This window comes from Pyxicephalus adspersus, chromosome 3 (genome assembly GCF_032062135.1).
Source record: "Pyxicephalus adspersus chromosome 3, UCB_Pads_2.0, whole genome shotgun sequence".
Lineage (NCBI taxonomy): Eukaryota > Metazoa > Chordata > Amphibia > Anura > Pyxicephalidae > Pyxicephalus > Pyxicephalus adspersus.
Window position 1 is genome coordinate 79,037,030 of NC_092860.1, and position 15,711 is coordinate 79,052,740.

A 15,711-nucleotide genomic window follows, 5' to 3' on the forward strand; every position below is an offset into this window, starting at 1 on the left:
TGACTCATTTACTGATTGGTCCAAACATTTTTAACCCCCATAATAACACAAATTGGAAACTAAACTAAACTGACTTCTCTTCATCACCAGCACAGATAATTTGACCTGGTCTATTTCTAAATTCAGGTCTTTGGCCACCTTGTTTGGCTAGACTAGAATGGCGTAACTACCATGCATGTGTGCAGGAGTTCTTTCCATCTGGACGGCTGAGTATGCTGCAATCATTCAATAGACGTTAAACAGAGGACTGTGAAATGGAAGGTAACTAAAGTAGGTTATCTGTCATTTTCAGGGCTGATTGAGTAGCTGCAAAATACATAGGCCATGAGTATAAATTTTGTTGGTGGCTTTTTTGTGATGTTTACATATTTCAGTGTTTGTCTACTTTTTTTTTTTAAACTGCAATAAACAGGATTGCAGGTTTGAGAAAGTGTTTTTAATTAGGTCACATTATATTAAACTGTTGCTGGAGCAGGGAAGGGTTATTACCAGAGAAACAATAGAAAGTAAGAGGAAGTCTTGCCAACCGAAGTAAAATTCCAACTCTGGCTGTTGTCACAGGAACAGTGACAACTGTGAAATGTTGACTTTTTCTCTCACTGTGCTGTATTAGTAATAGTGGTCACCAGGACAGTAAAAGTGGATCTCTTAAAAGGGGAAACAGCAAAAAGAGACAGAGGTTCTAATCTTGCTTTATTCTATTTAGGTAAGGTTCACACTGGAGTAAAAGGGAAAAAAAAAATTACCCAAAGTAATAAGAAAATATGTACCGTATTTTTCGGACTATAAGACGCTCCGGCCTATAAGACGCACCCAATTTTAAAGGAGAAAAACCTAGAAAAAAAAGATTCTGAACAAAATACTAAAAAATCACTCTGTGTCAATGTATCCCCTTCTAATCACTCTGACACAGAAGAAGAAGCCCACAGCATCGCGGGATCGGGTGAGTATGATTTTTTTTAATTACCGGTATATTTAACATGTATTCGGTGTATAAGACGCACCCACTTTTCCCCCCCAGTTTTGGGGAAGAAAAAGTGCGTCTTATAGTCCGAAAAATACGGTATTTTAACATTATGTGTTATCACGTTGTAAACAGACAAACTGAGTTCAAAGATTACTTGTAATTACATAAAAATAAGTCAATTGATTTTACAAAATACTTAATTGCAAGTGGAGTTTACTCCAGCAAGCCCCTGATCAAGCGCCAATGCTTTCCTCAGGCACCAAAACCCTTAATCTGTCACTATAGTGCTTGCCCAGCCTCGGAAGGCAAGTTGTGCCATACCTGCATTCAGATCTCCCAGGACTTGCATACACAAAGGATGGTGCTGGGGAAGGTCAAGGTCAAGGTAGAGAGGAGCTAGAGGAACACACCAGGAGACCAAAGGCCACACTGGGAAGGAGGAAAAAAGTAGAAGCAAATCCAGAAGGTCAATCAGGTGGAAAATCTAAGGAGCCACAGAGGTCATGCTTAGGGGTAAGAAGCCAGAGGTCATGTACAGTAAGTCAGTCAAACCAGGTGGATAGTTCATTGAGTGAGAGAGTTCTTTGTTGGGAGGGCAGGATAGGGGTCGTCCAGGCAGCAAACTCAGGGTAATATAAGGCTACCATCATTAGCAACAGATATTTTTTTTTTTAAATGTACACCGCAGCAGTAAGAATACCATTACGCTATTAGTCGTAGTACAGGCATGCTCAGGTACAGCACATTTGTGCCTTCTAAAAGGACAAAACTAAAAATGGAGATAAGCCGAGCATCCACTAGCTATACAAGTCAGTAAATAGGTCTGGTGGTGGTTTGTAAAACCCACTGCCAATTTTTCCCCTGTTTTGAAGTATCAAACCTGGACAAGTTGGTTGTGCAGTAGCTTATACGTCACAGGCTAGTGGACACAAGCATTTTTGCTGCAAGTTTTGTACCCGACCAAGTAAAGCAATTGGTATTCTGATGAAAGGCACTGCAACAGACTGAATATACATGAATAAGAAAATAAAATAATAAAACTATTGTGTTAAATAGGTGACATATTTGGAGGGGTTGTCAGTGTTTTAGAAACCCATTCCTCTGCTCCTGTTTAGTGCATTTTATATATACTTCAATAGAATGCATCATTACCAATAAATGTTTTCAATCCAACCTCTAAATCATTGTATCTATTTGCAAAAGCCAATTTAATGTAAAGCTAGGTTCTAATTTTTAGATTTAATTGTATTTTATCCAATATTGCTTGTGAAATAAATCACCACATTTACTAAGTTAAGTGAATTACACTTGCACGTGATAATTCACTTTGTTGGGTGAACAGCCTAAACTTCCTTTGGTAAATCACTTCTTCTTCATTTCAGGAAGCTAGAACGTATGCATTAGGAAAGAGAAATCACAATGGTTTCTACAACAAAGATACAAGCTAGTTTGAATACAGTAAATAGCCACCACAGAGTTGTAAAGTTTTGTGTTTGTGTATTACCAGAAATATAGAGAACTGAAAGAAGAAGCCTATTCATGCTTTGGGCAACAATATTTACTTCCTATTTTCTATTAATAAAATGAAATGATAAGTAGTAATGCTTTTAGCTCTAGATTCATATAAACATGCTCCACTTGGAAAAGTAAGCACACTGCAGTATAAAAGCCACAATACTGTTTTATTCTAGGGCTGCTGTAAACATGCAATACAACCTCAAAATGTGTATTATAGTATTGCTATGTCATTTAAAGAGAAACTATAGTTCTTCTTTGAAACTCAGTTATTAGGCAGTTCTTTAGTGCAAAAAGGGACTGTCAGGAATGTCCCTTCTGTAATAAAACAAACTTACCCATCTGATCACTGCCTAATGTGCTGGCAATTCAGAAATTCCCTGGTGCTGACAGGACAGAATTACCGTTATAATGAGTTACATCATCCTGGCCCAGCCAATCATGAAAACCGACATCAGGAAGAGAAGAAGAAGATTGTGTTGCCCATGACAGAACAGGGACAGGTGAGAGTTAAAATAGAAAATTGTGATTAGGCAGCATTGCTATTATTTGCAGAAGAAATCTTTTAGGACAAGGAAATCAATTTATGATTTTAAATAAAACTCATGTTACCACTTGCCATTCAGTCAACTCTTCTCGCCTTCAACTTCAAGGTTGCAAGCAAGCTACAAGGAAGCGTCACAGATCCTTCTTAAGTATGGAGGTAGCCATTTTGAGGCCTGGAGCAGTGCCCTTAAAAAAGCAGATATATAAATAAATGCCCTAAATATAGATACATGATGTAATTCTAAATTTGTTATAGTTCTTTCTGGTTGGAAACAATAGCATGTAGCTTGCATGTAGGTTCACTTAGGTAGGTAAACATTGGCTTGTTTGAGAAAGTTATTAGCTGATAATCTGCACATTATTCTTTCCTGTTAAGCACATGTAATGCCAAACCTCTTTATTAGTTTTGGACAAAGAAAAAATAAATTAAAAATCTGTTTTTTTTCTTTATTACCTGTGACAGACACAACAGGAGCAGCTCCCCAAGGTGCAAAAAAATTCCAAACTCAAATGGAAGATTTCCTCTCACCTCCAATTCATTTACAGCTGTAACCCTTCCATGGCCTAATTCTCCCCCTTCTCTCACACAAAATCATGGCTTTAGATATATAAAGCTTCCAATAAAAAAAAAATATGTCCTGCAGCATTATTTATTAGGGTTTCTGAGCTTAAAATTCTTTCTTAGTCCCAAATGATTGTTGTTCCTGTAAATAAAGATCAATAATACAGCTTTCTGCGATAGTGTGGATAATGCAGTGCTTCTAAATTCAGAGCAGTCTGACAATGCTCATTAGTGGGGAAAACCTATTGCTGGAGGCAAGGCTATAAGCATTGGCACTGCTGATTTAAACACCTGTAACTTGTCCATCAGCACATAGCCTCAACTAATCCTGTCCTTCTTTCTGAAGAGACAAAAACGCTTTTACTACTGAAACCCTCCCACTGTTAGCTCCAGTGTCTGGGAGGGGAGGAAAACTTTTGCTGTACCTTAATTTAAAAAAAGGCATATTAAAGAGCTTTTAAATTCCTGTTAGCTGGATGATGCTTTAATATCCTATCTTATTAACATACACTTTTACTGATTCTGTCCGCTGCTACTGTCTAAACTAATTTATAATACCATTACCAAAGGCTGCTAAGACAAACAGTGAATCCCCCAGAAAGGATGCAGACAGCAAAAAGGCTAAAAGAGGTTATAACCCTGATCTTCTTTATTCAAACCTGAAAAAACATGCAAAACGTTCAGTTTAAGTGATATATGAATACTATGTAATAAAGCTTCCGAACTTAGGATTTCTGTAGGAAGTTGGCTGTACCAGGCCATGTGAGCAAAGGATAAATAGAAATAGTTCTTGGAATTGTAATCATCATTTAAATAACACTATTTTAAGATGTATAGTAAAAAAATGTTACAATTATAAAAAAAAATCTGTTTGAAATAAAAATAAAACATGTGCTGCCTGTCATAATTATTTTAGGTTATTTATGTCTGCGTTCTACTTTGTGATCTGCATCCATATGTTTTATCAGCATATAAAATAGCATACTGCTGAGTTATATAAACAGTTTACTGGCTCTGCTTTCATCTTATGAACATTAAATGTCTGCCAATTTCAATGGCAAAATGAAATCCAATTGTATATTTTATTTAGTCAATTTTATTACCCGAAACTGGTGACATTTCAGATTACAATTCATAACGTATAGAATCCATTGTCTGCAGTTTTTCTGATTAAGGCCTATTCAATGGCACTGGAACCTGATCATTTCAAACAAGAAAATATTTAAAAACAAGTGTTGTACACACAGCCCTGTTCAGTTTTATGGGAGGGAAGGGAGAGGATGAATGAAGGGCACCCTTCTGTATCCTCCTTCATAGGAAGTACAGTGGTCATTCCTATTTAGTCTTTTGTTGGTTCTCCAGGATGGGTCATTAAACAACATTGGGGGAGCGCTGTACACATGCTATGTTATGATAGTTGAGATTTAAATAAGGTTCCGCCAGTATACTCCTCAAAGAGGTTCTTATCATTGCCACGTCATCTGGAACAGGGTTTTAAGGGGCTTTAAATGTAGGCGTGTACCTATTTTTTCCACATGGCAATTTTGCCATCAGGGTTTCTAAATTAGAGTTCTGTGAAGTCCTCTAGAGGTGGCTAGGAGTTCTTTGAGCAACGAGCAGTTTCTGTTTCTCCAATCTCTGTGCCAATTATATTTTTGTAATACACCATGTCAACTGTCAATTGTGTGCATGTGCCATTTGTTTAAGTATATTAGCTTTATTGTTATTGCACTGTTTTATAAAAAAAACAATGTACGTATTTACATATTCCTAAAACCCCAACAAGTTGTACTTACTTTTTCATGTGAATGTTTATATTGCATGTTCGGTTGACATACCTTATACCTTACATAAATTATCATTTTTGTTAGAAAATACTTATAAATAAGGTATTTTATTATTTTTTAGGCTTGTTACTTTTATTTACAAACAAATACAGAAAAAGAGTCACCCTTGTAATATCATGGGGTCAGTAAGTGATTTGGTAGCAAAAAAAAAAGATATTACAAATATATTATGTATAATTGTTATTTTTATTGATTCATTACACATGTATTGCTTCCAAACTATGTTAGGTGTTCCTATACCTCACAGGTGTAACTAGTTTTTTTAAGATGTTTATTGCTAGCGATGAAAGAAGGGGACACAGATCAGTGAAATATGTTAATTACCTGCACACCTTTACCAAATCTGAACAGTCATTTTAAAGGATTAATGCATACTTTATGCTTGTTTAAAATTTAGACATTGCTCCTCCTAAAAGAATTAGGCGCTCATCCTGACTTATTAAAAAGCCTTTTCTGAAGAAGCGGTTTGACAAGCTTTTTTACAGACACAAAAGTCTAAAGCTGGGCACAATTGTATCCTTGTTTTATTGCACAATATATACACAATTTCCTTTTAAACAACAAAAACCGTTACAACAAAAAATGTAATGTAAAAAGACTTGCCTAAATAATTCAATTTATGCTTAGTTAGGTTGGTTTTCATACTACATATTTGTAAACCTAGAGTTGATTGTACAATCTGTCTGTAACTTATGCGGCCTGCCTAGGGTGAAATGCAAACAAACAGCTAAATACCAGAAATAGACATAGGTGTACTTTCCTAACTTCCAAATGTCAGTTCAGACAGTTTTTTTAATTAGAACAGTTCTTTCAGAAGCTAGCAAGGTCCTGACTATGGACTTTTACAAAGACAGGTGAAGCTACAATTTATTAAAAAAAATTGTGTATATGGCCAAAACTTATATTTTAGTGCCTGTATCTCACTGGGGAGATTTCCTTTTACTTCCCATCTTGGAGATGCTATTTTATAGAAAACCTCTACAAATTGAAAGGAATTTACATAGCAAAAGAGTTTATTCAAATCTTGACTGATACGTTCTGCCTCTCATAGCTAAGTGTCTGCCATGGCCCATTTCTACCTCGGTCAAATCACATAAGATCAGACTGCACAGATACTCAAAACTTTCCAAAGCTGGGGGTGAAGAGCTTGAAAGTGGTTCTTTGGCCATTATATGTGACTGTGGGAACATGGTGCGATTGCACAGACAGGAAAAAAACAAGCTAATAATGTTTATTGTACACCAGATGTATTAAGAAGCTCTGTGCTGCTCCTGACACTGTAGCCTACGTTGGCTATACAGAAATCTGTCCCTGGGTATACAGGACCACCTTTCCTATTTCAGAACCAAATCTTTTTCAGTTTTGGCTGTCTCTGCACAACAAGCTTCCACAGAATTGGATGAGGCCACCCACTAAATGTCCCTAGTTTTAGAATATGGCCTAATTCTACTAGAGCTTAGTACAAGTGATTCCAGTGCTAACTAAGAATTCAGCAACAGGATGTAAACAGTGGAGGAGGCTGTGGATGTACTACTATCAAGCAGCTATGCAGTGGTTATGGGAGGGGGGTTCTATGTTAGATTAGGAATCCCAGGGAGGTTGGATTAGTTCCCTTTTTACTAAAACAGAACATATCCTTTAAGCATTTTTAATGAATAAAAGAATGCATAACCTGAGTAATTTGGAGCCTTTTATATTTGCCTACATTTACACTTTAAGGGCTTAGCTACATGTAATATTTTAAATGGCTTAGCAGCATGAGATTAATCCCTTGTTGACTGAATCAATGAAATCAGTTGTATTGGAAACGTGGCTGTTGTCAGCATGTAGTTATTATATGTTATTGAGTTGTTAAAAGCTCAGGTGTAGCAGAGTCCCAAAAGATTTGCCAGTTAATTTCTAGAAGCATCGCAATACATAATATACACTTACACTGCCTATCATAGCTATGAATAGTAGTTTGTATTTTGCCTGAATTAGTTCCTTATTGCAAATACACAGTAAAAGAAAATGCACCTAAAATAAAAAATGATATATACTTACATTAACCTTGACCCCTCTTTAGCCTAGACGAGAATGACTTCACCTTCATTCAAGGTCAATGAACACAGAGCAGTCAAACCTTGCAACACTCAGGGTGAAGTGAAGTGTCTTCCCACAAGTTATGACTTGCTCTACGTTAACCAGGAAATTTGCCATAAAGAAGATAATGTCATGCCCAGTGATGTTTTTTTCTAATAAGGTACAATTTACAGCTGCTACTTGTAGTTGATTTGGGAAGGAGGAGGTACAGACCTTGTAAGCTTTGATTAGAAAGTTTGCTTTAAAGCAGCGGTCGCCAACCAAACTATGTTTACCACACGTAATAGGGGCTCCCATTATAAATATGTTAGTGACCACTTTACAGAGTAACAATATGTAGAAATTTGAAGGAGGTGCTAAAGTGTTGGATTGTAAATAATGAAATACTTTCTTAAAAAATCATACCTGAAAAAATACTAAAAAAGCATTATATTACTTATCATTTAGCCTTGTTTAATAAATTAGCACAACACATTTAATTTTTTTGACACGTTTGAAACTTTTTTTCTTTTCTCTTAGATTAATAAATTATTTGCACTAAACTAGGAGCAAATTGCACCCCTGTCCCCAAGCCAAGTCCTCCCCTGGCTTATGCTGACTGGTGGCACCACCAATAGCTATGACTTTAGGCCATGACCTAGGGTGTCATGACTACTAGGGGCAGCATGAAATGTTTTACAGCAACAGGAAACACAAAGTGAAGGTGAAAGTGAATACACAAAGATCACATATGGTGCAGGGATCCATGTAGGGTAACATTTGTCCCTCACGCTCCCTTTACCATTTCTCTCCCCTCACCTTGAATTTCTCTCTCTTTCACTTTTTCACCTTCCTCTCTCTCTCCCCTCTCCATTTCCTCCTCTATCCCTACTTCTCTCTCCTTTCTGTCTCCTCTCTCCTTTTCTTTTTCTGCCTTCCTCTCCCTTTCTTTCTCCTATCCCTCTCTCCTTTCTCTTTCCCTTTTTCTCCCCTCCCTTTAATTTTCTGCCTTCTCACTTTTTCTCTCTCCCTCTTCTCTATCTCCCCTATATTTCTCTCTGTTCTCTCTTTCCCTACTCCCTCTTTCTATTACATATCTCTTCCTCTCTCCCTTCTTCCTCTTGTTTCCTTTTCTCCATCTCCTTTCTCTCTCCCTCCACCCTCTCCTTGCCTTCCCCCCTCTCTCCACTCTACCCTTTTTTCTCTCCACTCTCTCCTTCCTCCCTCTCCCTTCTCCCTTCCCCTATCTCTACCCCTCTTCCCTCCCTCTTCATTCCTTTTTTTGTGCTCTTCTCCTTTCGTATCTCCTATTTCCCTCTCTATTTCTATCTCGCCTCTCCCCCCTTCGCTCTTACTGTCCCCTCTCCATCTATTTGTGCCTGTTCTCTCCCCCCCCCCCTCTCTAACCCTCTATCTCTACCCTTTTCCTCCTCTGCTCTCCACCCTACCCTCTTTTCTACTTTGTCTCTCTACATCCCTTTCTCTCCCTCTTCTTCCATCTCTCTCCCCTACCTCTCTCTCTCCCTTTTTCTCTTTCTACTCTTTCTCTCCTCTCTCTCCCCTCTCCTGCTCTATTCCCCCACCCTCTCTCCCTTCACCCTGTTTCCATTCCCCCTCTCTTTTCCCCCCTCTCTTACTTTCCTCATTCCTCTCAACAAAATTAGGTGGGAATACCGCATTTGCTTGTTGAGCTTGCCATCTAATGTAGGGTTGCTTAAAATCTAGGAAATAATACAAATTGTTTCCAGCTATTATAGATTAATTCCTACCTTTTTCTATTCTGAAGAAAAAAGCTTGGTTCACCATGTCCTAAATAAATCTTCAATGGAGTCCAGTTTATTATTATCAGTTGGTGCACTTACCTTTCCATAATAAAATAGCTGTAATGTCTGAATCCCTTTAGAAGCAATTCAACTTTAGGAGGTTTCTCACCAAAATATACATTTCTATTGCAGTGGATGACTAAAATTTTTACTTAGTGTAGTCTTCTAAAAAATCTATTAACCAATCACCCAAACAAGAAATGGCATGTTTGTAATAACTATTTTCAATAGTTTTCAATTTTGTGGGTCACCAACAAACCTTCCAGGATGGCCTCTATATCATGGAAAATTGATTCTGCTATATGCTGTCTGCAGTAATTTCTTTCTATTGTCCCTGTATTTTACATGCCATTTATTAAAGTTGAGACCAATGTGTATAGTTTATTGCATAGTTTTTGTAGCTAACACCCTGTGACTGGAAGTAATACAAGGCATATGGCTATGTCAGGTCATGTGACCAGGCTTTGTTCCTCCTGACACTTTTTGTTTTTTCAGTCGTTGACAAAAATCGGACTTCTTGAAGCAAAACAGGAACTGATTTGTTTGTAAAGAGCTCTGGTGTGTACTGCTGTGAACAGTTTTTTAATCTGCAGGCCATACTGCAGCTTTATAACTGGGCAGTACTTAATTTATAACTAAGCAATACCTATTTGAGTATTATGTTAAAATGTCTAGTAGCAATTACTAATTGTAAAAACTCAACTCACATTTGGAAGAAATCTATCTCTCCTTCACCAAAAAAGATACCCAAGGGACCTTTTCTGTGGAAGACGGCTGGCTACAAGAAAGATAAATCTCGACAAAAGAGCAAGTGACGCGTTATCGCCTTTCTCTATTTACTTCAGTGGTAAGCTGTTTATATGCCTTGTGTTATTTTTGAGCTACCTGGCAATGTTTGCAGACGGAAATTCATCAGAAGCTGCATGTAGATTCATTTAAAGTTGCCCTCTGGGTATGAGCCCTCTTTTGTGTTTATAATTGTTGATGCATCCCCTGAGGAAAAAAGGAAGACCACTACAGGAGACATGTCTGTTATCCCCCCCAATTACCCCCGATTGCCCCACCCCCTTTTTTGTTATTTCTGGTTTTGGTCGGGACAATTTTTTTGGCTATGGACACCACTGCTTATGTGAGTGGATTAACCTCTTATGTGGCGATACGTACTGCTTCTGCCCATACATGTGTATTCAAGTGCCTGCGTCTATCCTGAAAGGTACCTTTTTGATACCATGCTAGCAATCTTGGCAACCCTTGCTGCCCCCCGTGGATATTAAGATACTGTCACAGGATGACTCTGACACAAAGTATTTTTTATGCATTTAACTTACTGTATGGGATCTCTGGTGGTTATTGAATGTGCCTCACAAGTGGTGTCTAAACGCTCACAATGTATATGCGTAGGTCCCCTAACAAGCAAATGGCAGTTCTCAGGCACATGAAACACCTGAGAGCCAACATCACATTGCTCCAGAAGGCGCACTTGGGCTGGGAAGACATTTTCAGAATGCAAAAGCTATGGGTAGGAGAGGTCCTGGAATCCCCAGCAGTGGGGAGAAAGGCTGGTGTTTTGATGCTGTTGCACAGGAACCTGAAGGGGAGGGTGACGGGGGTACACAGTGAGGAAGATGATAGATTTGTGAAACTTCATCTCATCATTGGTGACAGGTAATACACTATCGTCAATGTGTATGCCACGAATTCCCCCGGGAGTTCCTTTCTTACGCAGGACGTGCGGTGGGTGGCAAAGGAGTCCTCCCAGAACTTAACTGAGGCGGAGATTTCAACTCAGTCTTGTGTGAATCAAAGGACAGAAGCAGCTCCCACCACCCAGCTGACACACCTGACAAAGATGCTGAGGCGGGTGAACTAGCTGAATATTACGCCACCCTGTACACAGGCAGAACTATGCCTCCCTCACAAGAAGATAATTTTTTTGACTCCTTAACATGGCCTTCTCTAACTAGGGAACAAATGGATCAGCTAAATGTATCTATTGCAGAAGCTGAAATCAATAGAGCCATCTCTCAACTGGCAAACGGCAAGGCCTCAGACCCTGATGGCCTCACATCTGAATTTTTTAAGATACTGAAAGAGGATGTGGTACAGAATTTAAGACAGTTATATAACTACATGTGGGACTCTGGCATATACTTACCATCAGGTAAGGTATCATATATAAAGGTAATCCCCAAACCAGGGAAAGACCCACAGGACCTGACAGCATACCAGCCAATATCATTGATCATAGCGATCATATTAGTTTCGATAGTATCGACCCGGAAAAGGAGGTCCATAATGTGGATGTTGGCTGGCTTTTCCAGTCTCTGCAAAATATTGGAATGCAGGGCCCATTCCTCACTCTTTTACAGGCCATTTACGATAATCCTCAAGCAAAGGTGCACACCACTGGTTTGCTTTCCAGAACAATACAAATTCAGAAGGGAGCTTGACAAGGGTGCCCCCTATCCCCCTTGCTTTTTAATCTGGCACTAGAAACTCTGGTGTGTTATATCGAGTCCACCCCTAAACTCCATGGCATTTACCTGCGAAATATGGATTTGTGCTCTTCATATTGCTCTTCATCTCTGATCCCACAGCAGACCTGCCCTAAATTGAGCAGATTTTCCAGGATTTTGAAAAATGAGCAGGTCTCAAGATCAATCTCACCAAGAGCAATATATTGCCACTGACACCACTACGTAATCGTTATTGGCTATCCCAAACTAAGTTCAAAATAGCCACTGAGTACATAACCTTTCTTGGTATTAAGATTCTGAAACATGCCTCTTCTCTATACAAGCTGAATTATCCGTCGCTGTTCCAAAAGATTTAACAGGAACTTGTACTGTGGGAGAATCTGCCACTCTCCTTCTTCAGCAGAAGCCATCTGATAAAAATGGTCTAGTTTGCTAGATTATTGTACCCTCTACAAACGATACCATTGCTACTCCTTCATAGAGATGTTACAGCATTACAGAAAGCCTTTATGAAAACCCTGTGGAGAAGCAAGCGTCCTAGGGTCTTTTTGACAAAATTATACTTGCCTGTAGCCTCTATAACCTAGCTAGTTGTTCTGTCATGTGGTGGACTGGATAGAGGGCACGTCCCGTAACTCTAATAATAAACTAGAGAGAGCTATGGTCTATCCGTGGGATTTGAGAGCCATCCTACATTGACCCCTCTCTAAATTCCCCACAGACATCAAACATAACATTGTGGGAAGGTATACAATCGTAACGTGGAGAAATCTCAGGAAGAAACAAAATGTGCCCTGCGGATTATAGATATCGTTGCCGATTTGTGGAAATTCACTCTTCCCTCAGGGCCAAGAATATGAGGCATTCCATGACTAGAAGTAAATGGGGTTGTCTAAGATAGGCGAATTTTGCAACCAGGATGATGAGAAACCATACCTCCTAAATTCCCCTATTTCTGAAGTATACGTTACCTCCCAGACCTGGCTACCCGCTTCATTACTCTCAACTAAAATAGCACTGCAGAGACCCAAGAGGGACTTCCCCACAGAGTCTTAGGGTCAAGGATTTTGACCGACTCCTGACATTATCTCAAATGTCAATATCTAATATATATGATATTTTCCAAAATTTGTACAAGCCCCTGTCAAGCTTCAATTTACGTGAGTGGCAGAGGGACTTTGTAGCTGATAACCTGCTTGACAAGATTGTGAATGGGTTTTTAATGGTGAGAAAAGCCACAGTCAATGAAATATGGGGGGCAACCCAATTCAAAATTATGCATAGAGCCCACAAAGCCTACAGATCACGGCCTAAAGCAGTGGACCAAAATTCTGGAGACTCTATGTGCTGTTTAAAATGTAGGTGGGACAAAGATACCCTTTCTCATTGTTACTGGGGCTGCACTTCCATCTCTCAGTTCTGGGAAACACTGTTGAAATTTTTAAAGACCATTGTGGGGGTTACCTTACTGTTATGCCCAATACTGTGTTTATTTGGAGACTGGTCCTTGATCCAGGAGACAGGACTAGGAAAAGGGAAAAAGACATGGGTAGACCTATGCTTACTGGTGGCCAGGAGAGCAATTATGACCCAATGAAATGTATCTAAACCCCCTACACTGGCAATGGTCAAGTCAACTTTACTAATCATGTTCCATAAGGATATGTTGGAGGCCAAACCAGGGGAAGATAAGAAAACATCTAAATTTCTGGCTAAATGGTTGTTTTATAGATAAAGCTCTGCCCGAAGCAGAGAGGGAAGAAGTACTATCTCACTTCCAGCACTCTTCCTGGTACATTAAAAATGTGACCTATAATACTATTGCGCCTCCCAGCTCATAAAGGTACTTTTCCATGGATGGATAGACAGGGTTTCGTCCGTCCAGATGGGTCCGTAAGTAAGGTGGCAGGATTTTGGCTGCCACGAATACTTACTAGGTTATGTAGGTTATGCTCATTTTCTTTACAATGGTAATGACTGTGTATATATTTTTTTGCTTGTTTCTGTCATATGCGCCATTATTCCCCTCTTTTTCCATTGTTCATCTGTTTGTTTTCTTGTTATTTGGCACCTACATGATGACACCGTATGCGGTGAAATGCTGTTTCTTTCTATGTTATATGATGTTATTTCTATTTTATTATTTTACTGTTAAAAATGAGGATTCAATAAAAATATATTTTGAAAAAAATAAACCAGAATATAGTGCAGATATTAACAGAAATTCCTAATTTACTATGGCATTGAAAAACTTAGTTGCTTTACTCATCAATGTAATAGTTTTCAATTTGCTAACTTGCCTCCCCAGTTATTAACCACTAAAGCTAGCCCTTAAACCGTAAAGAGAACCTGCCAGCATCATGCAACTTGGGGGGGGGGGGGGGGCAGTAAGAAGTTCCTGACTTTGCCCAGAAAGAAGAGAGCCAGAGTTATGAAATAACACATTTATTTAACATATTCCCCCCTGAGACTGATGCACTTGGTACAGCGTAATTGCAGCTTTTCTAGACCATTAAAATAAAAGTCCTTTGGTTGGGCCCACCATCCAGCTCTCAGCATCATCTTTGACGTCAGAAATGTCCTCAAAACATTGCTCTTTCAGGTGTTTCTTCAAATTCGGGAACAGATAATAGTCCGAAAGGGCCGGGTCAGGTGAGTAGGGGGGACGGTGCACCAATTGGAAACCCTCAGTGTTTAATTTGGCAGCCGCAACATTGGATGTGTGCGCAGGTGCATTGTCCTGCATAAGAAGGATCTCTTTGGGCAACATTTCCATGGCGTTTCATCCTAATTGCCTCCTGCGTCCTGTGATACTAGAGCCCTAAGGTAGGTAGTCCACCAACAGAATACCGTCTTTGTCCCAGAAAACGCACTCCATGACTTTTATTGGCCGATTTTTGGGTTTGAAACTCCTTCAGCCACGGGGACCCGCTGTGGCGCCATTTCTTTGACTGTTCCTTAGTTTCAGGAACATAGATATGGAGCCAGGTTTCATCCTCAGTCACTAAGCTAGCCAAAAAGTACTGTGCAGCTTTAAAATGGGACAGAAATCATATATACATTTAGAGTACTGATTGAAAGAAGCAGTATAATACTCACTATTCCGACCAGAAGTTTATGTTCTCTTACATAGTTTATTTCCAGATAGCCTGTCCTCTCTTTCCTCTCTTAATACTACATCATACATCAGAAACACAACAAATATTTAAAATTATTTACATGCTGTATTAATGATTGAATGGTCTTTTAATGTAAAATGTTTTTACTATTATACTACATGCTTTTTATTTTTTTTTAATAGGAAGATGTACAGTCTGGCATACTATACAGTAGAAGCTCTCCTCCCAATTCTTTATTACCCATAAATTTATCCTATCGGCATTTGGCCGAAAGTAAAGTAGTTTATGTAAAAAAAATCCAATCCCCCTCTTTCAAGAAACTATACTGATGGGAGCAGCCATACTGATTTTGTTTACAGAGAAATTAGAGCCTTATCTATCCATACATCAAAGAAACATTCTTCTACAGAACAGATTTAAGTCCATCACATCTAAACTTAAGCAGTTTGACTTATTGAATATTTGAATATTACTTATTTTGAGTTTGAATATTGAGAGTTAATGATTGCTTTAGTCATTCTCAATTTGAAACAGAAAATCTGGCTATGCCAGTGTTTGTATAATCCCCGAAATGTCTTAGGTTTTTCAAGAACCTAATTATGCTTTCATTTCCTGTAATATTTTAGGTTGTTATGAACAAATATACTTTTTTCAGTAAATTTGCTAGGTTTTGTTAGTGAAAAAGCCATATTGAGTTAGCACCCCTAACATGTGCTCTTTTTTACATGTTCTCCATAAGAATCCTCTGTGCAGCCCTGGTTTAAAAAGCTAAAGATTACAGCTAAAGTTGCAGC